This window comes from Schistocerca cancellata, chromosome 7 (assembly GCF_023864275.1).
Source record: "Schistocerca cancellata isolate TAMUIC-IGC-003103 chromosome 7, iqSchCanc2.1, whole genome shotgun sequence".
Taxonomy (NCBI): Eukaryota; Metazoa; Arthropoda; class Insecta; order Orthoptera; family Acrididae; genus Schistocerca; species Schistocerca cancellata.
The window spans coordinates 402,738,845-402,766,737 of record NC_064632.1 but is presented as its reverse complement, the minus strand read 5'-3'; the positions used below and the strand labels follow the sequence as shown (position 1 = coordinate 402,766,737).

At 43.1% G+C, this 27,893-nt stretch overlaps 1 non-coding gene across 1 annotated transcript; it reads right to left on the bottom strand.

Moving 5' to 3' along the window:
* Nucleotides 1-3,983: 3,983 nt before the first annotated feature.
* Trnat-ugu (transfer RNA threonine (anticodon UGU)) lies at nucleotides 3,984-4,058 on the bottom strand. Its single transcript has one exon. It is a non-coding gene; the product is annotated as a tRNA-Thr (tRNA).
* Between the last annotated feature and the right edge of the window lie 23,835 nt (nucleotides 4,059-27,893).

Sequence of the window (27,893 nt, the reverse complement as noted above, 5' to 3'; positions counted from 1 at the left end):
TCTGCGTGAAAAACATTTTTATATATCATCATTTCGAGGTTATTCCCTGTACACCTAAAATGTCAAATTACATTTTGGGATGTGTTTTACCTTTTAAAAGTGAAACTGGGCAAAAACAAAAACATACGAATTCAACTATTTTTTCCCCCTCTACCCACCCACCAAATCTCATCTAGATCGTTTGTTGACATTTGGGAATGATCCATTGTCAGTTCTCCTAACACACTTTCTGATATGACTGCTTCTGTACTGACAACAAATTGGTCCCTGCTTTTATATTGGAGGCTCCGCCTCTCCTGAAATCAAGTTGTGAATTATTCAGTACACATGGGATGATCAGACAGTGTATCGCAGATAGTAAATTATGAAGAAATCGTTTGTTTAAACATGTTTTAGTGCAAAGTGGCACAATCAATTGCAGATGAAGAGTGATTGCCTAGAAGCCGGATACGTCTTTGACGAGAGCAGATCCAGGCAAGCGGATACATAAACCGAGCCTCACGAGATCACAAAAACAAAGAAAGAAGAACGAGAAAATACGGATGAAAACACTACGTCATCTAAACACATTTAGGGGTAATAATCTCAGACGGGTTGGGAAGTAGGCGCATCGAAAAGCTTCTGTTGGACCGTTACCTGGAGTCTCCAAATTCCTGGTGGTCCATTTTAGATTAAGCGTGAACCTAGACACGAAATGCATGAAAAGCAAAGATAGAGAACTTTTAGACAGACGAGTTGGAACCAACGAAATATTTCCTGTACATATTGTTTGACGACGGTGTAATGAGTGTCTGCGAAAATACGGCTGTACGTCTTTTACGAACGGTGAGTATAGTATGAAATGAAGACAAATGGTCAAATACTCCAAGGGCAGATAGTCTTACACATGATGAAATAGGAATGTACACTACTGGCCATTAAAATTTCTACACCAAGAAGAAGTGCAGATGTTAAACGGGTATTCATTGGACAAATATATTATACTAGAACTGACGTCTGATTACAAAAAATGGTTCAAATAGCTCTGAGCACTATGGGACTTAACAGCTGTGGTCATCAGTACCCTAGAACTTAGAACTACTTAAGCCTAACTAACCTAAGGGCATCACACATATCCATGCCCGAGGCAGGATTCGAACCTGCGACCGTAGCAGCCGCGCGGTTCCGGACTGCGCGCCTAGAACCGCGAGACCACGTCTGATTACATTCTTACGAAGTTTGGGTACATAGATCCTGAGAAACCAGTACCCAGAACAACCACCTCTGGCCGTAATAACGGCCTTAATACACCTGGGCATTGAGTCAAACAGAGCTTGGATGGAGTGTACAGGTACAGCTTCCCATGCAGCTTCAACACGATACCACAGTTCATCAAGAGTAGTGACTGGCGTATTGTGACGAGCCAGTTGCTCGGCCACCATTGACCACACGTTTTCAGTTGGTGAGAGATCTGGAGAATGTGCTGGCCAGGGCAGCAATCGAACATTTTATGTATTCAGAAAGGCCCGTACAGGACCTGCAACATGCGGTCGTGCATTATCCTGCTGAAATGGAGGGTTTCGCAGGGATCGAAGGAAAGGTAGAGCCACGGGTCGTAACACATCTGAAATGTAACGTCCACTGTTCAAAGTGCCGTCAATGCGAACAAGAGGTGACCGAGACGTGTAACCAATGGCACCCCATACCATCACGTCGGGTAATACGCCAGTATGGCGATGACGAATACACGCTTCCAATGTGCGTTCACCGCGATGTCGCCAAACACGGATGCGACCATCATGATGCTGTAAACAGAACCTGGATTCATCCGAAAAATGACGTTTTGCCATTCGTACATCCAGGTTCGTCGTTGAGTACACAATCGCAGGCGCTCCTGTCTGTGATGCAGCATCAAGAGTAACCGCAGCCATGGTCTCCGAGCTGATAGTCCATGCTGCTGCAAACGTCGTCGAACTGTTAGTGCAGATGGTTGTTGTCTTTCAAACGTCCCCATCTGTTGACACAGGGATCAAGACGTGGCTGCACTATCCGTTATAGCCATGCACATAAGATGCCTGTCATCTCGACTGCTAGTGATACGAAGCCGTTGGGATCCAGCACGGCGTTCCGTATTACCCTCCTGAGCCCACCGATTCCATAGTCTGCTAACAGTCATTGGATCTCGACCAACGCGAGCAGCAATGTCGCGATATGATAAACCGCAATCGCGATAGGCTACAATCCGACCTTTATCAAAGTCGGAAACGTGATGGTACGCATTTCTCCCCCTTACACGAGGCATCACAACAACGTTTCACCAGGCAACGCTGGTCAACTGCTGTTTGTGTATGAGAAATCGGTTGAAAACTTTCCTCTGAAAAGCTAATCATTTTCATATCACAGCATCTTCTTCCTGTCGGTTAAATTTCGCGTCTGTAGCACGTAATCTTCGTGATGTGGCAATTTTAATGGCCAGTAGTGTAGAATTCAGGTTTACTCTTCGCGAAGATCTCCAATTGTATCAACCATATCTACATCACTGCCTGTCTTGTGGGTCAACGAAGTTCATAACCGTCACTCCATAAGGCACAGGAGACAAATCTGGGATTTAATTCGTAAAACTGGCTCACTATCTGGTGTAATGGCCCAGCGGCTGCCAATGTCTTTTTTTCAGAGTAGCACTTACACTCTACATCGTCAATTGTTTGCTGGATGTAGTCAGATCTCTGCCTTCCCTGCAGTTTTACCGGCTGCAGTTCCTTGGAGGTTATTACCTTTACACATATCCTACCATCCTGCTCCTTCTTCCCGTCAGTGTTTTCCGTATGTTCCTTTCTTCGCCGATTCTGCGGAGAACCTCCTCATTCCTTTACCTTGTCAGTCAAACTGATTTTCACATCTCAAACGCTTCGATTGTCTTTTGTTCCGGATTTCCCACAGTCCGTGATTCACTACCATACCACGCTGCGCCTCCGACGTACATTCTCAGAAATTTCTTCCTGAAATTAAAGCCACTGTTTGATACCAGCAGACTTCTCTTGGCCAGGAAAGCCCTCTTTTCCCGTACCAGTCTTTTTATGTCCTCCTTGGTCCGTCCATCTTGGGCAATTTTGTTTCCAAGGTAACAGAATTCCTAAACTTCGTCTACTTCATGATCCCCAATTTTCATGTTAAGTTTCTCTCTATTTTCATTTCTACTACATCTCATTACCTTTGTCTTTTCCCGGTTTACACTCAATCCATATTCTTCACTAATTAGATTTTTCATTCCATCCAACAGATCCTATAATTCTTCATCACACTCACTGAGGATCGCAATTTCATCAGCGAATCTTATCATTGATATCCTTTCATCCTGAGTTTCAATCCCACTCATGAACTTTTCTTTTATTTCCATCATTGCTTCTTCGATGTACAGATGGAACAGCAGCGGCGAAAGACTACATCCCTGTCTTATATCCTTTTTAATGCGAGCACTCCGTTCTCTAGCTTCCAGTCTTAATGTTCCCTCTTTGGTTTTGCACATATTGTATATCATTCGTCTTTTTCCAATACCTTATTCCCGTTTTTCTCACAATTTCGAACATCATTCGTCTTTTTCCAATAGCTTATTCCTGTTTTCTCACAATTTCGATCATCTTGCACTATTTGACACCGTCGAATGCTTTTTCTAGAGTGACAAATCCTATGAACGTGTCTTGATTTTTCATCATCCTTGCTTCAACGCAACGTCAGATCGGCCTCTCTGCTGCCTTTTCTGTTCTTCTGGGTATTATTCTTGTCAGCAGCTTGGAAGCATGAGCTGTTAAGCGGACCGTAAGATTTAACACTTATCTGCCCTTGCTATGTTCGGAATTGTGTGGATGATATTTTTTCGAAAGTCTGATGCCACGTTGCCAGTCTCATAGATTCTGCACACCAACATGAATAGTTAGAATTATATATTAATACCTTGAGCTGCAGACGGGCGTTGGTATATAGCAACGGAGACAGGTGAAAATGTGTGCCCCGACCGAGACTCGAACCCGGGATCTCCTGCTTACATGGCAGACGCTCTGTCCATCTGAGCCACCGCGGGCACAGAGGACAGTGTGACTGCAGGAACTATCTCGCGCACGCCTCCCGCCAGACCCACCTTCTCACCTTATATGTCCACACACTACAATCGTAGTGTCCCTACCCAACATACTCATTACTCGTGGAAGACATTCTTACCACGTTCCGTAAGAGTTCGGGTAATATGTGTGCATCGACACAGAAGAGGAAGGTCATGGGCAGTATTGCCAGAATTATATACTTATATCGATGATGTCTGTTCTTTCGGACATGTCAAAGTACTATTCAAGTTACAAAGTACTATTCAAGTTACTTATATGAATATGGCGTCTGTTCTTTCGGACATGTCCGAAAGAACAGACGCCATATTCATATAAGTAACTTGAATAGTACTTTGATTCCCCCTCCCGCCACCCCCCCCCCCCCCAATCCATCCAAAATGACTTTAGGAACACGTTGGGATGTTGGTTATCCCTTCCGCCTTATCTGATCTCAAGTCGTTTGGATCTCTTTTAAAATCTAACCCCCTTATAAAAATAAAAGTAAAAATAAAAATTATTCTGCCATCATGGGCCGAACCAGCACATCCGTGCCCACCGCTATTTATTGAGTTGTTCTGAGGCGTGAGTTCCTTGATGATTACGGTCGGTCCGCGCTCCTTTCCAACCGTCGACGACGGTAATATCTTACAGAGAGTTACAGTAATGGTCAATACAAGCGGCCATTTCAATAATTACAAATGAATGAAGGCTACGCGATTCGTAAGCAGGAGAGGCCATTTGATTCTAGCTTCCACGCTAGGCACTTTAATTCTTCCGGGCGAAATAAATTTCGTTGATATAGTACTTGAATGTACCGTTTATGCAGCACAAGCTCGCAGGCAGATAAGCGAGCGAGATTTGCATTTGAAAAGGCGAGCCACAAACTGATCATTAACGGTCGTTCCACCGGCATTACAGTTCTGTCAGAGGTAGCAATGGGCCTAGAAGAGCAGTTCAGAACAATGGATAGTCGCTTCAGAACAGATTACAAGACGAATATGAACATAATTAACACGAGGGTAAATGAATGTGGTCGAATTAAATCTGGAGATGCCGAGGGAATTGTATAATAACATGAGACACTACTAATAGTAGACGAGTTTTTTTTTGTTTGCGCAGCATAATAATCGACGATGAGCGAAGCAATGAGGATATAAAATGCAGACTGACATTAGCAAGAAAAGCGTTTTTGAAGAAGAAAAATTTACTAACCTAAAATATAATTTGATGCGTTAGGTATTCTGTTCTGAAGTGAGTTATGTGGAGTATGACATTGTACGGAAGTGAAAAGCAAGAAGGCAATGGAAGCTTTTGAAAAGAGCCGTTACAGACGATTGAGGAGATAGTGAACCGAAATGTGGAGAAATGAAATTTATTGCACAAGCTGACTAAGAGAGAGGATCGGTTGATAGGAGAGAGGCATCAAGGAATCGTCACTCTGATACTGGAGTGATATGTGGAAGGGGTGGGGTGGGGGTAGATAAAATCTTATGACAGAGGCCAACGTTTGTCACGTTACTCAGGTTCTAAAGGATGTAGATTGCTGTAGTTATGCGGAGATGAAGAGGCTTTCACAGGACTGACTATCGTGGATAATTACACTGAACCAAACTTCGGATTGAAGGCCACAGCAATAACATGCACTGGGAAACATCGAACATGAAGCTAATGTACCTTGTTTTATATTGCTCTTAATCAATCGTAGAGCATTAGACGCCATACTCAGTCGTATTTTATACAGTTTTGTTAAATCGAACATCTCAGCATTGAAACGCCTGGTTAAATCCGCAGGACAGAACAGGTAGTTGGAACCGTGGAAAGGGGCCCAAAATGAGCGGCTGTTAGCTACACTCGAACACATATAACTTTATTTAAACATTAGAGCGTAAATTTCCGAGCTTAACTATCGACTGAATATACACTCCTGGAAATTGAAATAAGAACACCGTGAATTCATTGTCCCAGGAAGGGGAAACTTTATTGACACATTCCTGGGGTCAGATACATCACATGATCACACTGACAGAACCACAGGCACATAGACACAGGCAACAGAGCATGCACAATGTCGGCAATAGTACAGTGTATATCCACCTTTCGCAGCAATGCAGGCTGCTATTCTCCCATGGAGACGATCGTAGAGATGCTGGATGTAGTCCTGTGGAACGGCTTGCCATGCCATTTCCACCTGGCGCCTCAGTTGGACCAGCGTTCGTGCTGGACGTGCAGACCGCGTGAGACGACGCTTCATCCAGTCCCAAACATGCTCAATGGGGGACAGATCCGGAGATCTTGCTGGCCAGGGTAGTTGACTTACACCTTCTAGAGCACGTTGGGTGGCACGGGATACATGCGGACGTGCATTGTCCTGTTGGAACAGCAAGTTCCCTTGCCGGTCTAGGAATGGTAGAACGATGGGTTCGATGACGGTTTGGATGTACCGTGCACTACTCAGTGTCCCCTCGACGATCACCAGTGGTGTACGGCCAGTGTAGGAGATCGCTCCCCACACCATGATGCCGGGTGTTGGCCCTGTGTGCCTCGGTCGTATGCAGTCCTGATTGTGGCGCTCACCTGCACGGCGCCAAACACGCATACGACCATCATTGGCACCAAGGCAGAAGCGACTCTCATCGCTGAAGACGACACGTCTCTATTCGTCCCTCCATTCACGCCTGTCGCGACACCACTGGAGGCGGGCTGCACGATGTTGGGGCGTGAGCGGAAGACGGCCTAACGGTGTGCGGGACCGTAGACCAGCTTCATGGAGACGGTTGCGAATGGTCCTCGCCGATACCCCAGGAGCAACAGTGTCCCTAATTTGCTGGGAAGTGGCGGTGTGGTCCCCTACGGCACTGCGTAGGATCCTACGGTCTTGGCGTGCATCCGTGCGTCGCTGCGGTCCGGTCCCAGGTCGACGGGCACGTGCACCTTCCGCCGACCACTGGCGACAACATCGATGTACTGTGGAGACCTCACGCCCCACGTGTTGAGCAATTCGGCGGTACGTCCACCCGGCCTCCCGCATGCCCACTATACGCCCTCGCTCAAAGTCCGTCAACTGCACATACGGTTCACGTCCACGCTGTCGCGGCATGCTACCAGTGTTAAAGACTGCGACGGCAAACTGGCTGACACTGACGGCGGCGGTGCACAAATGCTGCGCAGCTAGCGCCATTCGACGGCCAACACCGCGGTTCCTGGTGTGTCCGCTGTGCCGTGCGTGTGATCATTGCTTGTACAGCCCTCTCGCAGTGTCCAGAGCAAGTATGGTGGGTCTGACACACCGGTGTCAATGTGTTCTGTTTTCCATTTCCAGGAGTGTATCACACAATCTTATGGCTTAATGGCACAGCCTCTTTAATTTTAGAAACGGCTGAAGGCCCATGATTTAAAATACAACTAAATAAATTTTCAAAAGGCAGAAAGCGCAAGGTTTTATCCTTACATAATATTTCCAATGAGACTGAAGGCCCAAACGATCTAAGACTTGACAAGTAAGGAATTTTATTTTTAAAACGGCTGAAGGCCTATGATTTAAAAACACAACTACAATAAATTTTCAAAGGCAGAAGGCCCAAAGCTTTATGCTTGAATAATTTTAAAAAAAGGAGGCTGAAGGCATAAACAATCTAAGATTTAACAAGCGAGGAATTTAAATTTTAAGATGGCTGAAGGCCCATGATTGAAAAACACAACTACAATAAATTTTCAAATGGCAAAAGGCCCAAAGCTTTATCCAAAAATATTTTAAATGAGGCTGACGGCCCAGACAATCTAAGACTTAACAAGTAAGAAATTTTAATTTTGAGACGGCTGAAAGCCGATGGTTGAAGAACACAACTACAATGAATTTTCAAAAGGCAGAAGGCCCAAAGCTTTATCAAAAAAAAGAAAAATTAGATTTGGCTGAAGGCCCAAACAATGCAAGACGTGACAAGTATTCAATTTTAAACCGGCTGAAGGCCTATTATTTAAAACCCAACTAAAAGCTTACATTCAAATCATCGACTATGAGCCATTAAAATACACAATCAAACATCAGTAAGAAAAGGCAGTACAGCCAGCGGCGCTCAGAAGTTTCCGGGGGTCGGTCTGCACTTGAAATATTAACGTTCGCTTTGGGGAGAGATAGTCGGCCCAACTATATCCCATCCACCAGTAACCCAACCGAGAGACAGTCAACGGACCCACCGACAAGACGACTTGCTTTCCACTCGATCAGTACACTAGGAACTCCAAAACCAAAACGTAAAAGGCGTAGCCGCCCACAACTAAGTATGCATAAGCTGTAAAAACTACACACACATGTTGGACAGTGACAACACGGTGAAGAAAGGACACTGCCTGAATTTTACGTCAGCGCGATTGAATAGATAACACAAAATTGTATACTCCTTTCTTTGTAAAAACTTTGATGTCATGATTTGATTCTATGCAATGTAGTGCATCTATCATTAAAATTCTTTGTCCCAGTTGGAGGGAGACAAAACTTACTGTATATATTTGGAATTTGTTTAAACAATTTTTTTAGAAATGTCAATATGTGCAAAGGTTCTGTTTTATTTAAGATGTTTATTTGCTGTTATGTAAACTGCTGACCTTCACTTAGGATTCGTAGTTAGTTTGTATGAAAAAGGTGTAGTGGTTCCCCTCGGGAACGGAACTGTGTAGCGCGCGCAAATTTTGGTTGGCACAGGTAGAAAAGGTGGAACAAAGAGTCAGTCGGGGACGAGCTACCAAACTGTCAACTGCTCATGTAAAAGTTGTATATTGTGCTGCTTCCGAGAGAAACTTTTCCTGCCGCTTTCCAATGCCTCGGATGGATGGATAAATAGCTGGAACTATTCTGGAATTGGTATCTATCATCGCCACGAAGAAATGACACAGTCCAGCAATTCTACCTGCAATTCCACCTACCAACATGCAATCGCTACCACATTGCGCAATCACTATAATGGAGCTCTATAGTAATGTACAGTGAAGGATCAGCTCATTGGATGTTTTAGTGTGCACAAATATAAGGTAACTTATAACTGAATACATGTACCTACCTTGATTTTTCCCTATCACAACACCTCTCAGGTTCCTCTCCATTTGAACTATGATTACCGAGTGTCCTAGTTTGCGGAAAAAATGAAAGCCTCAAAGCCAAACAGTTAATTAAATAATGTTGTTTGATCTTTGGTAAGAAGGGAGTATTCAGATTGACTGTGGATTTAGTGAAATTGTGGGAGTTAGTAAATGTAGTTTTGCGAAAGCCTCCCAGTGATGGAAACAGTCCAATTTAAAGTTTTGTGGAGTTTCAAAGTCACCTATTTAATCATTTACTTGAAAGTAGAGGACTGTGGTAATAAAGACAATTTACTGTTTCTTTTAAAGATTAAAAGTTCTTAAAACTGAGGCTTATAAAGTTTTACTTAGTTAATGATCATAGTGCTGCCTGTGGTAAATTTTAAAAGATGATTCAGTTTCTTGCAAATTTGTCAACATTGCGTCTCACTGTAGTAAAAGTGGAAAATTGCAATAGTGGAAAGTTATATACTCATGCTTGCTAAGTACTTGTTTCTTTTGGGTAATGATAGTGTATATTAATACAGGGTTATTACAAATGATTGAAGCGATTTCACAGCTCTAGAATAACTTTATTATTTGAGATATTTTCACAATGCTTTGCACACACATACAAAAACTCAAAAAGTTTTTTTAGCCATTCACAAATGTTCGATATGTGCCCCTTTAGTGATTCGGTAGACATCAAGCTGATAATCAAGTTCCTCCCACACTCGGCGCAGCATGTCCCCATCAATGAGTTCGAAAGCATCGTTGATGCGAGCTCGCAGTTCTGGCACGTTTCTTGGTAGAGGAGGTTTAAACACTGAATATTTCACATAACCCCACAGAAAGAAATCGCATGAGGTTAAGTCGGGAGAGCGTGGAGGCCATGACACGAATTGCTGATCATGATCTCCACCACGACCGATCCATCGGTTTTCCAATCTCCTGTTTAAGAAATGCCGAACATCATGATGGAAGTGCGGTGGAGCACCATCCTGTTGAAAGATGAAGTCGGCGCTGTCGGTCTCCAATTCTGGCATGAGCCAATTTTCCGCGGGCTACGCGCGAAACTTGCCCGCACGCGTACAACCGTTTCTTCGCTCACTGCAGGCCGACCCGTTGATTTCCCCTTACGGAAGCATCCAGAAGCTTTAAACTGCGCATACCATCGCCGAATGGAGTTAGCAGTTGGTGGATCTTTGTTGAACTTCGTCCTGAAGTGTCGTTGCACTGTTATGACTGACTGATGTGAGTGCATTTCAAGCACGACATACGCTTTCTCGGCTCCTGTCGCCATTCTGCCTCACTGCGCTCTCGAGCGCTCTGACGGCAGAAACCTGAAGTGTGGCTTCAGCCGAACAAAACTTTATGAGTTTTTCTACGTATTTGTAGTGTGTCGTGACCATATGTCAATGAATGGAGCTACAGTGAATTTATGAAATCGCTTCAATCATTTGTAATAGCCCTGTAGTGTAATAGGATCCACAAATTATCCTTTATGCTCATGATAAATAACAATTAATAGAAAGACCACTATTTATGAAAACAATAATTTCTTTATTCAAAAGACAGTGAGAAGTAACCTGTTAGTGAATTCCAATTAACTTTCATTCTAAATAAATTAGTATTTAGCTAAGAGAGTCTTAACCTGTGATCATTTCATAATTTTGCAGTGAACTACATTACGATTTTATGTCAGCTAGGAAAACGTGTGAAAAGTAATAGTGTGTAATGTTATCTGTTATATTTATGCAAATAGTCTGTTCTGCTCTGTCAGCTTCCAGTCTTCACAGTGAACATATGCAGGTGTCAGAGTTCATTGCACTCGCATGTGGCAAAATATAGGTTGTGTTTGTCCGTTGAGGTTACTCATATCTATTTTCTTAAACAAGAATGTTAATCATTCTCTTGCCTAATTAGGCTCGCGACCGTTTTCTTTATTCTTTAAACAGTGTAGATAGGCAAAAATATTGTTTGTTACTGTTCGAATATTTACATTATTCTGACTTTCATTTCCGATAAGCCACCTCCGTTAGGTATAACACGGTCAACATAACAAAATTGTAACCTGCCTCCAACTTTAAGGTTATGGTACAGTAGTAGCAGACGGAAGTGTTATACGTGGCTTTTCCGTGACAGGACTATTTGTTCTGTTCGGGCATACTACTTAATAAACAGAATTTGGTATTTCATTGCACAAGCTACGTAGAACCAGTTGCAGTGTTATAATCTCTGCTGCCACACGTGGAAAGAGGAGGAACCACGGCATCACCGCAATAACTGCAGGATACCAGACGCAGAGTAACAGTCAAGATTTAAACCAACGCATAGGCCGGGGCCAGCACGGCTCAAGCAATACATGTTTGTTAAAGTGGGAATGATCAGAGCCGCGACCACCTGTCAGATGCCCGAGTAATCACCTTTTGCAGCACGGACCGCTGCGAGATGTACAGGCAGAGCGTCAGTGCGGTTATAAAAGGTACCGACGAGGGTGCGGAGACGTGCAGACCCCAATGCCGTGGCCAGATGCGCTAGGTTTCTCGGTTGAGTATCCAAGGCACAGAAAGCCCGGCCGAGGCGATCCCCCAGACTCCTGATTAGGATCAAATTTAGGGAAGTTAGTGCCCATAGGATTTTTTTTCTTTTCTTTTTGTTTTTTGTTTGGGGTTTAAGGGCGCTGAACTACTGAGGTCATTAGCGCCCAGTCACAATTGTTAGAGCACATAGAATCTAGTAAAACTCAAGGGGGGGGGGGACACCAGAAAGTTCTTACAAAGATGCAGATAAAATAAGTGAAAGAGTTAGATGTCTTTGGACAAGCCAGTCAAAGTAATAAAACGAAGAACACGAGCAGCTGCTCGAGCGTCATCAGCCAAAATATCCTGTAAAGTAGATGGCAGAGACAGGACAACACGAGATTGACTAAAACGGGGACACGACAATAAAACATGGCGCACTGTCAAGGCATGACCACAAGGGCACTGCGGGGCTGGGTCACCGGAGAGCAGGTAGCGGTGGCTAAACCGGCAATGCCCAACCCGCAACCTGGTCAGAAGGACCTCTTCTCGCCGAGATGGTCGGGAGGAGGTTGTCCAAGAAGTTGGGAACGGTTTTACTGCCCGGAGCTTGTTTCCTTGAAGTGATGACCAAGTATCCCACCACAATAACACAAGCCTCTTACAAACAACTCCACTAATGTCAGATGACGGGACACAATGGGAGGCTGGCCGAGGCAGGAGGACTGCAGCCTTGGCTGCAGCATCAGCAGCCTCATTCCCAAGCACTCCTACATGGCCGCGAACCCACAGACAGCGGACAGGAGAGCCATCATCAGCAAAAGAATGGAGGGACTGCTGGATCCGTTGCACCAAGGGATGGACCGGATATGGAGCTGCAAGGCTCGTGCCCAGAGGAGTACGGTAAACTCATCCTGGTGCACTTAGGAACACGCACGTGCATTGCGAGCTGTGTGACACGTAGCATTATCCTACTGATAGATGCCGTCGCGCCAAGCAAGATCAAACGGTTTCTGGGCTGAACACGGTCCCCAATGATGGATACAACTTGTGTTGATCAATGGTGCCTTCTAGAAGGTCGACATCACCAAGGGAATGCCACAAAAACATTCCCCAGAGTCTAAGGCGCCGTCCTCCGGCCTCAACGATTTCGACGATTGTTGCAGGGTTTTGCTTTCAGACGTTTCACGCCATACACGGCAACAGCCGTCTGTCCGATGGCGCATTAAACGTGGTTCATCTGTAAAGCTACCTGTCGCCACTCAGCGGACGTACAATTACGGTTGTCGCTGATGAACAGCAGTCGGCGTAAGTACATTAACCAGGCCCCTGCTGCGGATGTCCACACGCAGCAACGTACACAGCACGGTGTTTGAGGAGACACTGTTGGTAACGCCTTGGTTCATCTGGGCGGTCAGTTGATGAACAGTTGCACGTCTGTTCGCGCTTACACATTTCCATAGTCGTCGTTCGTTCCTGCCATCTACAGACGGTGATGCACCACAGTTGTTCCAGGTTTTCAGTAGCGCTATTTTGTCACACATAGTATACTTTAGCCACGGAGGAACGCGAACAGTTTACAGACGTAGCCGCTTCGTTAACGCTTCCGCAGTTCACCCGAAAGGCAATGACCATGCTGTTCTGGACGTCACATAAATCACTTCATTAGTACAACTGCACTGGTTGTCCACACGCTATATACGCCCTCCACTGCTAGTGCTGCCACTTGCCGTCTCTGAGTGACTGTTGCACGTTGACGTCGAACGTAGGTAGGGTCGCATCAATATGAGTGGACCATATACTTTAAGAAAGGGAGAAATACGTATGCATCTTCGCTTCCATTGTTTGAGGATCCTTGTGTTGAGGACGTATGATTAATGTCGAGTCTATGTAGGCTCTGCACACCGTATATATATATAAACAGGCTAGAATGCCAGACCGACTTGATTCGGGAATACCAAGCAGGCTTCCGTAAAGGGCGGAACAAATTTGGAACCTGAAAACGATTTTACAACACAAACGCTGTGGCCGAGCGGTTCCAGGTGCTTCAGTCCGAAACCGCCCTGCTGCTACGGTCGCTGGTTGGAATCCTGCCTCGGGCATGATGTCCTTAGGTTAGTTAGGTTTAAGTAGTTCTAAGTCTAGGGGACTGATGACCTCAGATGTTAAGTCCCATAGTGCTTAGAGACATTTGAACCATTTTGAACAACACAAACAAAACCTGATCTTTACCTTATCGGCTTCAAAAAGGCGTACGACTCTACGGAAAAATCTCTTCAAAATTGTAGCTGAATACAAAGTAGACATCAAAACACGGACTATCATAGAGCAAACCTTGACCAACACGACCTCCAAAGTAAAGTTCTGTGGGGAACTATCAGAGCCCTTTGAAATTCGCACAGGTGTCCGACAAGGCGATGGCCTCTCATCTCTCCTTTTTAATCTGGTGTTAGATAAAGTAATAAAAGAATAGGAAATATCGTAACAGAGGATGACCTTAGGAAACCTACAGATTAAATGCCTGGCTTTTGCAGACGATTTGGCGATTGACACGAAATGTATAAACGAAACAAATAAAGCTATTGAAAACTACACGACATCCTATCCAAAACTGGACTACAGATCTCTTACGAAAAGACACAGGTTATGAGAACAAAGAAACTCTCATCTATGAACACAAAGTACGGCACGATTTACAAAACGACAAACTTCAAATACCTCGGTGAAACACTACAAATGAGCTGACATAACGAAGAAAGAAAAACTAAACTGGACAAGGCATACAAAGTACTGTGGAATCATTACAACAAGAATTCTATCTCGCTAAAAGCCAAATGATCCTAGGGCATACACGTCTCAGACAACTAGAAAAAAATAGAACGGAAAATACTTAGGATAATACTTGGCGCAACTAACAACAGTGGAATATGGATCAAGAAATCTACAGAGGAACTATACAAACACACGGAGAACATAAGAGAAAAGATTAGAAAACGCAGACTACAATTCTATGTACATCTATACAGAATTCCATCACACAGACTGACCAAACAGATCTTTGGCTGGGTAACCACTAGAAACAACAAATGGGTGGCAGAGGTAAAAAACGGCGTGAACGATCTCAACGTCACACCAGACACAATAAACTATAGAATAAAATTCAGAAACATCATTAAGAAAAGTAAACTACATGAGATACACTGTGACAAACGAACAGGCGTAAAATGGACCGAAGATCGCAAACAATATCACAGCCGGAAGATAAAAGAAATATAGGCAACCAAAAAGGCAATCAAGATGAAGCCGAAGACACGAAGCCGACAAGAAGCACAGACAGAGGACCGGGAACAGAAACACAGCGAGCGAATGAGAGTTGTTTGGGCAGCATGGAAGGCAGCAAAGGGAATTGCCCATGTAGTTTAGTCTAATTGCGATCTTTAGGGGCAAAACACCAATTTTTTATAAACTAGGAAAGGGAAACATGTAGCATTGTCCTTACTAACCGTGTCAGTACGCAGTTCACTTGCGCATGGTGCAGTTTTTTACCTCAAGTCTCTGTCCGACAGTGCTTGTCGTAGTGCACGGTACTACAGTGTTGTTACGTGAACAACGAATATAGTTTTGTGTTGTGAAAATGCCACGTATCTTCACACATGCAGAGTATGCTGACATGGTGTTTGTCTGTGGTTTGTCCAATGGGAATTCCAGAGCTTCTGTGCGAGAATACCAACAAAGATTTCCGAATCGCAGACTGCCAAGTAGCAGGGTGTTTAGCAGGGTGTTTCTCGGATTGTGTGAGCGTGGTACGCTTCCCAGCGTAAATTTTGTCTCTGAACGTACAACAAACTCTTAATGAAGTTGAGAACATTCTTCAACTAGTGGAACGCAGCCCTACTACTAGCTCTAGAAGAATTGCTGCCCAACTTGGTATTCCACAAACACGAGTGGTACGCACAATACTCGAGCACGGTCTGTGTCCCTGTATCGACAGAGTGTACAACATCTGCATGAAGGAGATGCTGCCGCCCGGCAATAATTCTGTCAATGGATCATTGCCAATGAGCTATTAATTCCATGTATTCTCTTCACTGATGAGTCAACATTTACCCGCAACGGAATCAACAACACTCAAAACTCTCATGTATGAGCAAATGAAAATGTGCACACTACTGTGGAAACGAATTGTCAACGACGTTTCTCAGTCAACGTGTGGTGCGATATTATTGATGACCAACTCATCGGTCCAGTTGTTTTAGATAACCGTCTTACTGGGACACGGTATCTTGAGTTTCTTCAAAATGTGTTACCAGAATACGTGGATGATATACCTTTGGCAACACGAGCTCGTATGTACTTTCAGCATGACGGAGCTTCTACACATTACGTAGGGCCAGTGACACAGTATCTCAACGTATCCTGGTCGTTGGATCGGTCGCCGTGGAGTCATTGCTTGGCCACCGAGCTCACCAGATCTTACCCCATTAGATTACTGTTTGTGAGTGCTGCTGAAGAACGACGTCTACAAGCGCAGAGTGGACACAAGAGAGGAACTTCTCGCTCGTACTTTACTTTCTTGTGCCCAGGCAAGGGAATGGAAAACTGAGCTCCAATTGGCGACACAACACCTGTCTACAAGAGCATTGAAGTTGACGGTGGACTGTTTGAACATCTTCCGTGAGGAAACGCACACAATTAAACAAACCATAACATAACAGTATCTTAGTTTACCGTCACCTACACCTTTCCCGTTCCTAGCTGTTTTAATTGGTTTACCCGGAGACGGTTAACAAAAGGGCATATGTTTATCAGAAGTTTTTTGTTCAGAGTCACCAGTATATCATCCGTCAAAGCATGTACCTTTCCTCCTGCCGCACCCTGTGTGTATATACAGGGTGTTAGAAAAAGGTACGGCCAAACTTTCAGGAAACATTCCTCACACACAAACAAAGAAAAGATGTTATGTGGACATGTGTCCGGAAACGCTTACTTTCCATGTTAGAGCTCATTTTATTACTTCTCTTCAAATCACATTACTCATGGAATGGAAACACATAGCAACAGAACGTACCAGCGTGACTTCAAACACTTTGTTGCAGGAAATGATCAAAATGTCCTCCGTTAGCGAGGATACATGCATCCACCCTCCGTCGCATGGAATCCCTGATGCGCTGATGCAGCCCCGGAGAATGGCGTATTGTATCACAGCCGTCCACAATACGAGCACGAAGAGTCTCTACATTTGGTACCGGGGTTGTGTAGACAAGAGCTTTCAAATGCCCCCATAAATGAAAGTCAAGAGTGTTGAGGTCAGGAGAGCGTGGAGGCCATGGAATTGGTCCGCCTCTACCAATCCATCGGTCACCGAATCTGTTGTTGAGAAGCGTACGAACACTTCGACTGAAATGTGCAGGAGCTCCATCGTGCATGAACCACATGTTGTGTCGTACTTGTAAAGGCACATGTTCTAGCAGCACAGGTAGAGTATCCCGTATGAAATCATGGCGGTGAATCGAGGAAGTACAGTACATACTGACGAAACTAAAATGAGCTCTAACATGGAAATTAAGCGTTTCCGGACACATGTCCACATAACATCTTTTCTTTATTTGTGTGTGCGGAATGTTTCTTGAAAGTTTGGCCGTACCTTTTTGTAACACCCTATATAGGCCGAGTTTAGGTCAGCTGTTGTTTTTGGAGATCCATAATTTGTATTTGTGTGTTTAAATGCTCCATTGAGGATGTGTACAACGGCGGGGCCCACGAAGTAGAACAAACAAAGAGAATTATGAATCAGATGAAATGAAATAAAAAAAGCGAAGTGTTTGAGAAGTTGTGCTGCAGAAGGATTAGGTGGATGGATAACGTAACAAAAGAGATTCTCTGGAGAATCACCAAGGAAAGGAATGTGAGGAAAACATTGACAAGAAGAATTTAAGATATCGTAGAGTATCTCACATGGTACTAGAGGGAGCAGTAGTGAGGAAAAACTGTAGGGGAAGACAGAGATAGGAGTATATCAAACCAATAAATGAGATGAAGATGTAGGCACAGCTGACTAGGTCGTGGTAGGCTGCATGAAACCATTAAGAAGACTGATGACCATTGTACCCTCCTGTCTCCCCCCTCCCCGAATGCCCCCATCACGTCAAAAAAGGGATGTTTTATACATATAGTTTTTGGGTAATTTTTCCTTAGGTTTTGTGACAATGCGGACTGATGTAAGGAAACGCACATGCTGAGTATTTACCAGGCTGTTTTGTAACCATATAACATGCCTGAAGTTACATCTCTCATCAATCAAAATCGCCATAATAAAAGGTGGTGCCCGATTTTGTTCTCTTGAGCTGAGTCAAGAATAGCAAAATAAATAGTACAGGATAGGTAATCACAAAGTTAGTTGACAGCACCACATGAAATGCTTACAATAACATGCTGCACCAATGTACACACAAACACAGCGTTGTGATGTTACGGCATACTCTTATTTGACACACTACTACAGTAGCCTTTATGGAAACAATTACGTACTGTTGTAAAACCAACAGGCATTAATTACTACATACATCATTATAAACTACTACAAGAGCGTTTAAGAGGCAATCAAATGAAACCGAAACAGATGTAAGAAAAAGTAAGTAAACTGTTTATTATTTCAAAAGTAATTTCCGAAACTGTGAACACATTTATCCCACTGTGAGACAAGACGTTCAATGCATTCATGGAAAGATGTTTACCATTGCCTACGGAATGGTGATTGAACCCAAGTGTACACCTCTTCGTCCGAAGAAAATATACGGCCACGAATGTCTGTCTCAAGGCTCAAAAAATATGGAAACCGCAGGGAGAAACCGGACTGTATGGATGATGCGCAGTGGCTACCGACCGAAACTTCTGGAGCGTAGTCAACCTTGGCAATATGTGGGCAGGCCATCCATTTGCTTCGGACGAAGAGGTGCATGCCTGGGAACAATCATGCCTGACAGGCAAATATTTTTCCATGAAGGCATCGATCGTCTTGTCTCAAAGTATTAACAGTTATGGTGATTACTTTTCAAATAATAGTTTACGTACTCCTTTGTCTCGTTTTCATTTGACTATCCCTTATACAGTAACGTAACAGAAAGGAAATTGTGGAAATTAACATTGAATTTGTAGAATAAGGCGATGAGATCTTTTATTGGGGTAGTGTTGAAGGCGTTAACTGAACTGACAGCGAAATAAATAAACAAAAGAGTAAAAATTGCTTTAAGTGTTGTTTGTAAACTAAAGAGATGTCCCCAAAACTTTTAAATCGTTTTCACATTTAAAGATCATGTATCACTGGTAATAGACATTGATAGGGAGCTTTCCGTTTCAAACTCATTGTATGATCGCTTTTGAAAAACTCTGTTTAGTTTAGGAAAAGCATGCAAGGCCATTTTTACTCTCTTGTTTATTTCTTTTGCTGTTCACGCAGTCGTTGCATTTAACAGCCCGCAATTAAAAAAAACCCTATCAATTGATTCTGTGAATTCACCGTTAATTTGCACGATTTTCTTTTCGATGTGCTAATTATACATTATTTGTAATATTAGTACTAACAGTTTTCTAATCTATTTCCAAACTTCCTATATTAAGCTTTTCCACTGGCTCTTAAGATTAATGTGAACTGGAGCCAAACAGTGCAATCTCATCGCTGAAACGAAGGTGGTTCGGTAATGATCCGTTAAAGCGGATTCCTTCATCATTTACACAATTCGAGGATTTGAAAACTTATTGCCGGACTGCCCAGGATAGATGTGGTGAAATGGAATCTCCTAGCCTTTAATTCTACGTTTTCAACTAATGGATACCGTCGCACTGGAAAAAATATTCCTCGGTGTACCAATATAATTTGAATCAACCCCTTATTTTCTATGGCCCCTTGAAAAATTTTGTTGATAACACCGGTATGTATGATATCAGGTGTTTGAGAATAAATATGTATTCGTAAATAACTTTTTATGCTGATTTCAAAACGGTTCTCCGTTTTCTTCTATCGCATGTAGTTTTTTCATAATGGAATAAAGTTCATTTTATTTTTAGTCATACAAATTTTATTAGGAATGAAAGCTGGCTATACAAAAGTCTTCCCGCACACGTGAGTGCGGTAGCTGGGCAAAGCAAAAGCACTGTACTGTAAAGGTTTGCCCATATTGGAGCATTTGCAGCTCGGGAATGAAAGTATCTTGCATTACTCACCTGCAGGCCATAAAGAATATTGCTTCTACCACTACTTATCAAACTGGGACTGATGAAGCTGTGTGTAAGGTGAACATGCTTTAAGTACACTGGATATCCTTTAAGTACATTTCTACGAAATATTCATCAGTCAAGAAAAACTGAAAGCTGTATATTTATGTTAGTCCTCCAGTTCACAAATTGATGACGGACCACTAATTTGAGAATGCAATAAATATCAGGGAGATAGATGCAAGAGCTGCCTTCAGTTCTGTTATAGAAAACTTTCCAGGGCATTAAAATGTATCAAGATTACAAGAACATCGACAATATCATGTTCGAAAATTACAAGAAATAGGGCTATAACGTGGAAGTAGAAGTTCATACTCTCACATCTTGACAATTTCTTTGAAAATCTGAGACATAACAGTGAAAATTAAGGAGAGCACTTGCGTCAGGACATTAAGGAGATGGAGAAAAGCTACTTGGGAAGATGAAATGAAAGTGTGATGCCCACCTGTTGCTAAGCGTTGAAGGGGGACAGTGAAGATAAGGATTCTGCAAGGGAATCAAAAGTAAGAAAATGTGGATATTAAATGTAACGCAATACTCACGGTGTTGCAATACAATATTTTCTAGTACTTGTAGTATATGCTTAAATAAATAAAACAATAATCATAAAAAAGTATAGGCACTGATCGACCTCTAATTTTCATATTTGTGCTTCGATTACGTAAACCGTCAATTAAGATATAAGTCTTACTTTTTGAAAATTCCTGACCTTATAGAACAAATGGGAAGTAATTTTCAGAATCAGCATTACAAATTTATTCTCGAACTCCTGCTTTTGAGAAATTATTTGACGAATTTTGTAAAAATACAGGCTTGCGTAATGTGTGAAATGCTTCAATGAAAATAGTCCATTGTGCGACATTCATTTGCAATGGCTGCCTATTCCTTCACCTCATTAGAACCCAAGGCTCTTTGTCCGCTGGTGACAATTTTAATGAATATCTTCTACATTATGGAGATAAGGCTGATTGGTCATGAGTCTTTCACGTCTGATGTGTCTCCTTTCTTCTGAAGTAGAACAGTTTTAACATTATTCAATTATTTTCATTATTAATGGAACAGTTATTAATTAGCTATGTTTCTGATTCATTTATTGAACTGTGTTATCTTTTAACGCTACGGAATACTTGTACTATTTTTCATTGTTGTTGAAACTCTCGCATTCTCCTCAATGGCTGCATCATCACCATTCCAGATTATTTCGTTAACCGTCTTCATACTTACGATATGGTTTGTTACTTTTAAAAATATTTGTTATACCTTAATTATAGTTTACAAGCTAATATTTGACGAAATTTGAAGAGTGTGCTACTTAATATTACGTTTTCTAACCTGTGCAGATACTGACCTTAGTGTCACACTGAAGACATGTTACACCCTTCTGTTTACACGACGTCTGCTGCATGTGTTCTTTTAAGAATGTTTGGTCTTACATTATAATCTTTACAGTTGCTTTTGTGTCGAGCAGGAGGTTGTTGTTACAATTATCCTATCCCAATCCAGTCTACCGATCTGTACACCTGTGTGATTATAGTGTTTCATCTAAGTGGATGTCTGTGTGTAATAAAAAGGTAAGGGCGTGTCTTCATTCCTTGTTAGTGGTGTCACTGTGAGAGTGAAATCTGGAATCATTATTCTGGTACTCTGGGCTACAATCTTACTTTGATGTGTGTACTTTTCATACCTTGGTTTATTGCCCATTATCAGTTTGGTAAATAGCCTGGCATTCATACATGAACGACTGCCTCTAAGATGGTTCCATCGTAGGTGAAGTACACTTTCACAGGATTTGTCAAATGAATCTCACTGTGGCAGCTACCTTTCCTACAACAACTTTTATTCGTCGCTCGGTAAGCATACTCCCAGGTATACATGATGGTTAGAAGCTTGTAAGCTTGTTGCGGAGAAGACAATGCTGAGAAACAATTGTTAAGAAACGTTGCGCCATTTCCGAGTTGATTAGCACTGAAGTAAGCCGATCAGGCTTTTGCGCGCGCACTTTCAAGCGGACCGCCAAATAAAATTAGTATCAGTTGTTCTCATAGTGTAGATGATAGCGCACAAGACTGCTCAGCCTTTGGATCGGGTTGTATCGTTACTACCGTCCCATGTCAAATTTTTGTATAGCCCTCTTATCCGGTTTTAGGCAACCTAACGTCAGACGGGGCACTTGTATTTGCGCGCACAACGCTCTGACTACTTAACCGAAAACGGCGTAACGTATCGATTTTTTTCTTTACAAGTATTTTTTACCACAACCTACCCTGCAACACCCTTACAAGCTTTTCAGGCTCTTTCAGATCAGCCTGTATAACGATCGTGACTTAAACAATAATGGACGTTTTTGCTTAGTATTCACGAGCTACACGTTACATTTTTGTGTGCGTTTAGTATCAATTGCTTTTATCAGTATGAAGCGTCGACCCTCAGTAGGTCTTCATTTCGATTCAGTTGCCTAGCGTTGCGACTTCTCTACATACAACAGCATCATCTCAGAACGGCGTCACTAAACTCCCTCAAAATGAAATAAGTTCGTGCCTTATGGAAAATAATTTGATATTAAAACACAGTAAGACTCAGTTTTTTCAGTTTCTAACTCACAATTCAACAAGAACCGATATTTTGATCAGACAGAATAGGCATATTATAAGCGAGACGGAACAGTTCAAGTTCCTAGGCGTTCGGATAGATAGTAAGCTGTTGTGAAAAGCCCATGTCCAGGATCTTGTTCAGAAGCTAAATGCTGCTTTATTTACCATTAGAACAGTATCTGAAATAAGTGACACTTCAACACGAAAAGTAGTCTACTTCGCATATTTTCACACGCTTATGTCGTATGGTATTATTTTGTGGGGTAATTCTTCGGATTCAAAAAGGGTATTTTTGGCTCAAAAACGGGCTGTTCGAGCTACATGTGGTGTAAGTTCGAGAACCTCTTGTCGACCCCTATTCAAAAATCTGGGAATTCTGACATTGCCCTCACAGTATATATTTTCTTTAATGTCGTTTGTTGTTAGCAATATTAGCCTATTCCCAAGAGTTAGCAGCTTTCACTCAGTTAATACTAGGCAGAAATCAAATCTGCATGTAGAATGCACTTCCTTGACTCGTGTGCAGAAAGGAGTGCAGTATTCTGCTGCATCCATTTTCAATAAGCTACCACAAGAACTCAAAAATCTTAGCAGTAGCCCAAACTCTTTTAAGTCTAAACTGAAGAGTTTCCTCATGGCTCACTCCTTCTATTCTGTCGAGGAGCTCCTGGAGGAGCTAAAAAATTAAGCAAATTCCAGTGTTACATTGTTGATTTACTTCATTTAAACTTACGACTTGTCACCTGAATATGTTTTTTTATATTTCATTTTATCTGTTTCTAATATCGTGTTATAATTTCATGTATTGACTCTTTCCATGACCATGGAGACTTCTCCTTAATTTGGTCCCACGGAACAATAAATAAATAAATAAATAAAAATAAAAAACATAATTTATTGATATTGCGAACAGTAATGGTCCCTCAACATTTCCATAGTCTTACTTCAAGAATGGATAAGCTTCCTACTGTACCGCGAGACGATCGTTGGAATAAAAAATGGAAAGTTTCTACACGGTGTGGAAGCCGTTGGAGTCGGGGTGAGGTTCCCCAGGCGTCACGGCAGCTCCTGGGAAATGCGGACAGTAGCACAAGCCGGCCGTCGATCAAGGCCGGTCGCGGTGGAAACGCCCTACAGATGGGAGAGAGAGAGAGAGAGAGAGAGAGAGAGAGAGAGAGAGAGCAGCTGTTTGCTGCCGGCAAGCCGCGTCCACATCCCGATACGTTTCGGCGCTGTCCTTAACACCGTGCGAGATGGAATTATCTGTGACAGGGTGGAATAGACACTGTGCCAAATTAACCTCACCTCTTTCTTCTTTGATGGAAGATACAGGGGGCGCAAAATCTGTAAACACTGAAAACACAATAAATTATCATGTCTAATACGGTACAGGAAAACTGTTGGCATTCAGATCAGCTTCTAGCCGTCGCGGAATGGATGAGTAAAGGAACTGTATGGTCACGGGATTCTTATACCATTCTTCCTACAAAGTAGTAACAAGTGGAGGTAAGAATGGTAGAGGTTGACAGTGATCAGCTGTATGAACGGGGGCCCTGTCCTCCAGGAGGCGGGGTCAGGGATTTTCTCTGCCTCGTGATGACTGGGTGTTGTGTGATGTCCTTAGGTTAGTTAGGTTTAAGTAGTTCTAAGTTCTAGCGGACTGATGACCACAGCAGTTAAGTCCCATAGTGCTCAGAGCCATTTGAACCATTTGACCTCCTGGAAAACATGATCACCAGCAGGAAGCAAATATTGTAACATGGGATGGACCTGATCAGCCAAAATGGTCGTACAGTACTTGGCAGTAAAGCGACTTTGCAGAGTAACCACGGGGCTGACGGAATCCCACGATATGGCTGCCCCAAACCATCACTGAACCCTCGTCATTATTCAGTAGTGGAACGAAAACTCGATGAGAAGATGGAAATAGTGTTAAACAAGACTCATCAGAACAAACATCTTCGATTAGTCCACAGTCCAGATTTTGTGGTTTTGGCACGACGTTTTCCAGTCACAGATACTAATTTTTATGGGAATTTGGAATTACTGACCGCTCTACAATTCCCAGCTTATGGATCTGCCTTCGCCTTCTTTTGGTGTTGACAGGATTCGCGAGTTCGACACTCCGTTCTGAAGCAACTCGTGGAGCTGTCGTCCTTTTATTTTTCGTCACAGTCCATTTCAATGACCGTCTACAACGATCACTCAACACACAGTAGGTAGTATGTAAAGATGAAGGTGACAGCGAGGGAGTTTTGTTGGTGTGCCTGTGGACTTTGAAATAGATGAACATTTTGGAGAGCGATTGTCAAGAATTTTTGTATCTTCAGCAGTGGAACGTGGGCAGAGAAAATTGTTGGGGCGAATGAGGCTATTAATGGGACAGATTGGGACAGTGAGTTCTGTTCTGGCAGATGGTGGGTTGGCTTTGCATTTCGCAGAACAGGTGGGGTTAGATTCGTTGCAGGTATTGGAGATAGCAGGAGAGGTAAGGTTTGGTCACTGTTTAAGAAAATGGAGGCTTTGCCATGTGTACAGGTGGTAGGTTCTTGCAATCTGCAGCAAGATAATCATTGTATTAGAGACTTTTTCGGAGCAGCAGGACTGAGAATGGGATTTGGAAGGTTCGATCTCCTGGCGGCGGTGGTACATCTGGGCTCCCTCTTCAAGGACAAGATCTATGGTGGAGGCAAGTTTAGATAAAACACGAACAAGGCGAGAGGCACCAAGGTCATTATTCATTATAAAGGCTTTTCAGACCTCTACATCCAAGTTTTTGTTTAGTTCAGATGCCACTTCCTCAAACATGACCTCGATGTTGACCAAGGTGATCACCACAGTGAGGGTGGGAGGTCGGCAGAGAGATTGGGGTTGTTTGGCCAAGGATGTCGTGGTGAGGCGTCCTAAGGAGGTTTTGGAACCAAAGGTAACATGAGGAATTTTGGAAAGGATGTCAGTGTCAATATTTGGGTTCAAAAAATGGTTCAAATGGCTCTGAGCACTATGGGACTTAACATCTGAGGTCAACAGTCTCCTAGACTTAGAACTACTTAAACCTAACTAACCTAAGGACATCACACACATCCACGCCCGAGGCAGGATTCGAACCGACGACAGTAGCGGCCGCGGGGTTCCAGATTGAAGCGCCTAGAACCGCTTGGCCACTCCGGCCGGCTATTTGGGTTCAGGGATTTTATTAATATGAAGTCCTTTTCTGCGATAATTTGTTGGATTTGGGTGTTTGGAAGCTGTTTCTTGATTTCGAGGGTGAAGGATTCGTGTTTGAGGAATTTGCACTGAGCGTTGATGAGGATAAACGTGTGAAGGTCAGGGAAAGATGTTGGAGGGGGAGAGGTTGTGTTCATGTGCTGAATGTCGTCAGCTTCAGTTTTCGGTTACTTATGTATGGGAGAGGGAGAGGTGTTGGTTTTTTTTTTTTGTTTTTTTTTTTTTTTTTACAGGTGTTGGAGTGATGGTTGTGGGGTGGGGTGGCGGGATATGACTTTGTTGCGGGTTACCTGAGCATTGTGCAAGTCCTTCAGCACTGCCTATGTCGGTTGATGTGGTGAGATTCGTGGAAGGGCTGACTGAAACATCTGTTGCTACTTTTTCCCGGTGCTGTGAAATGTGCAGGAGTGGTACATGTGGTGTCTTGTGAGTTGTGGCTTAGAGAAAAAAGGCAAGGAGATGTAGGGAGGGAGAGAGATTCATGTGCTGCTGTTGTGGTTTGAGAGGATATTGTAGGTAGGGGAGGACAGACGTAGAGGATTGGGTTGGATGACAAGCTCCATGTGGTGACAGTGGGAGCAGGAGATGGGAAGATATAGATGATAGACGTTGTGGGATGGTACAAGATGGCAGACGGTCTAAGTGGCACTGAGGACGACGGTGACTTGCGGTGGAGTCACGGACGCTGTGTAGGTGGCTAATGATGAAATATTTCCAATGTGACAGACAGCAGCAACGTATGAACTGATGTGGTGGTGACGGCAAATAGATGAGAACGGCGGCGGCAACGAAGACGGTGGTGGCGAGAAAACAGCGGCGGCGAGACGGAAGTGGCGAGCGGAAGTGGCGAGACGAAGGCGACGAGAGGGCGGTTGATGAGTTATGCACTGTTGAGGTCGTCGACGGCGGTGACGGCGGCTGCGGCGACGGCGACTATGACGATGATCCACAAAGTGAGATGACAATGAACACACGCGATAAACCATACACACCAACAGGTACTGGTGAAATGAAAGGGGACTACCCCTACCAGTCTACATACGTCATTAAGGTAGTTGATGGCAAACGATTATATAGCACTAGAGAGTACCCTGGCCCATCTACTCAAAAAACTAGCGGAAGACAGTATTCTGCCAAGCTTCTCTATGTAGTGAGGCTTGATAGCTATCAAATGAGCACAAAATTTGTGGTCGCAAAATTATTTTGTTCTTCCTGTACCTACTGGCATTATCTGTGACAGTAATGTTATTAATGTCAATTCAGGTCATTATATATTTACTTGAGTTGTTAATATACCTTTTGCAGGAAATTTTATTGTATGTAATTTCATTCAAGAAACAAAGCCAAACAGATAATTGCAGCGTCCAAGAAGAAATCTTGGGAAGACTTTGGAAACAGGTTGGAGACTATGGGTCAAGCTGCTGGAAAACCATTCTGGAGTGTAGTTAGCAGTCTTCGAAAGGGAGGTAAGAAGGAAATGACAAGTATTTGGGAAAGGTCAGGAAAACTGCTGGTGAATCCTGTGGATGCCTTGGGCAGATGGAGGGAATATTTTGAAGAGTTGCTCAATGTAGGTGAAAATGCGATCAGTAATGTTTCAGATTTCGAGGTAGAATGGGATAGGAATGATGATGGAAATAGGATCACATTTGAGGAAGTGGAGAAAATGGCCAATAGATTGCAGTGCAATAAAGCAGCTGGGGTGGATGAAATTAAGTCGGAACTCATCAAATACAGTGGAATGTCAGGTCTTAAATGGCTACACAGGATAATTGAAATGGCCTGGGAGTCGGGACAGGTTCCATCAGACTGGACAAAAGCAGTAATCACACCAATCTTTAAACATGGAAACAGAAAAGATTGTAACAATTACAGAGGTATCTCTTTAATCAGCGTTGTGGGTAAAATCTTCTCAGGTATTGTTGAAAGGAAAGTGCGAGTATTGGTTGAGGACCAATTGGATGAAAATCAGTGTGGGTTTAGGCCTCTTAGAGGTTGTCAGGACCAGATCTTTAGCTTACGGCAAATAATGGAGAAGTGTTATGAGTGGAACAGGGAACTGTATCTATGCTTTATAGATCTAGAAAAGACATATGACCGGGTTTCTAGGAGGAAGTTATTCTCTGTTCTACGAGATTATAGAATAGGAGGCA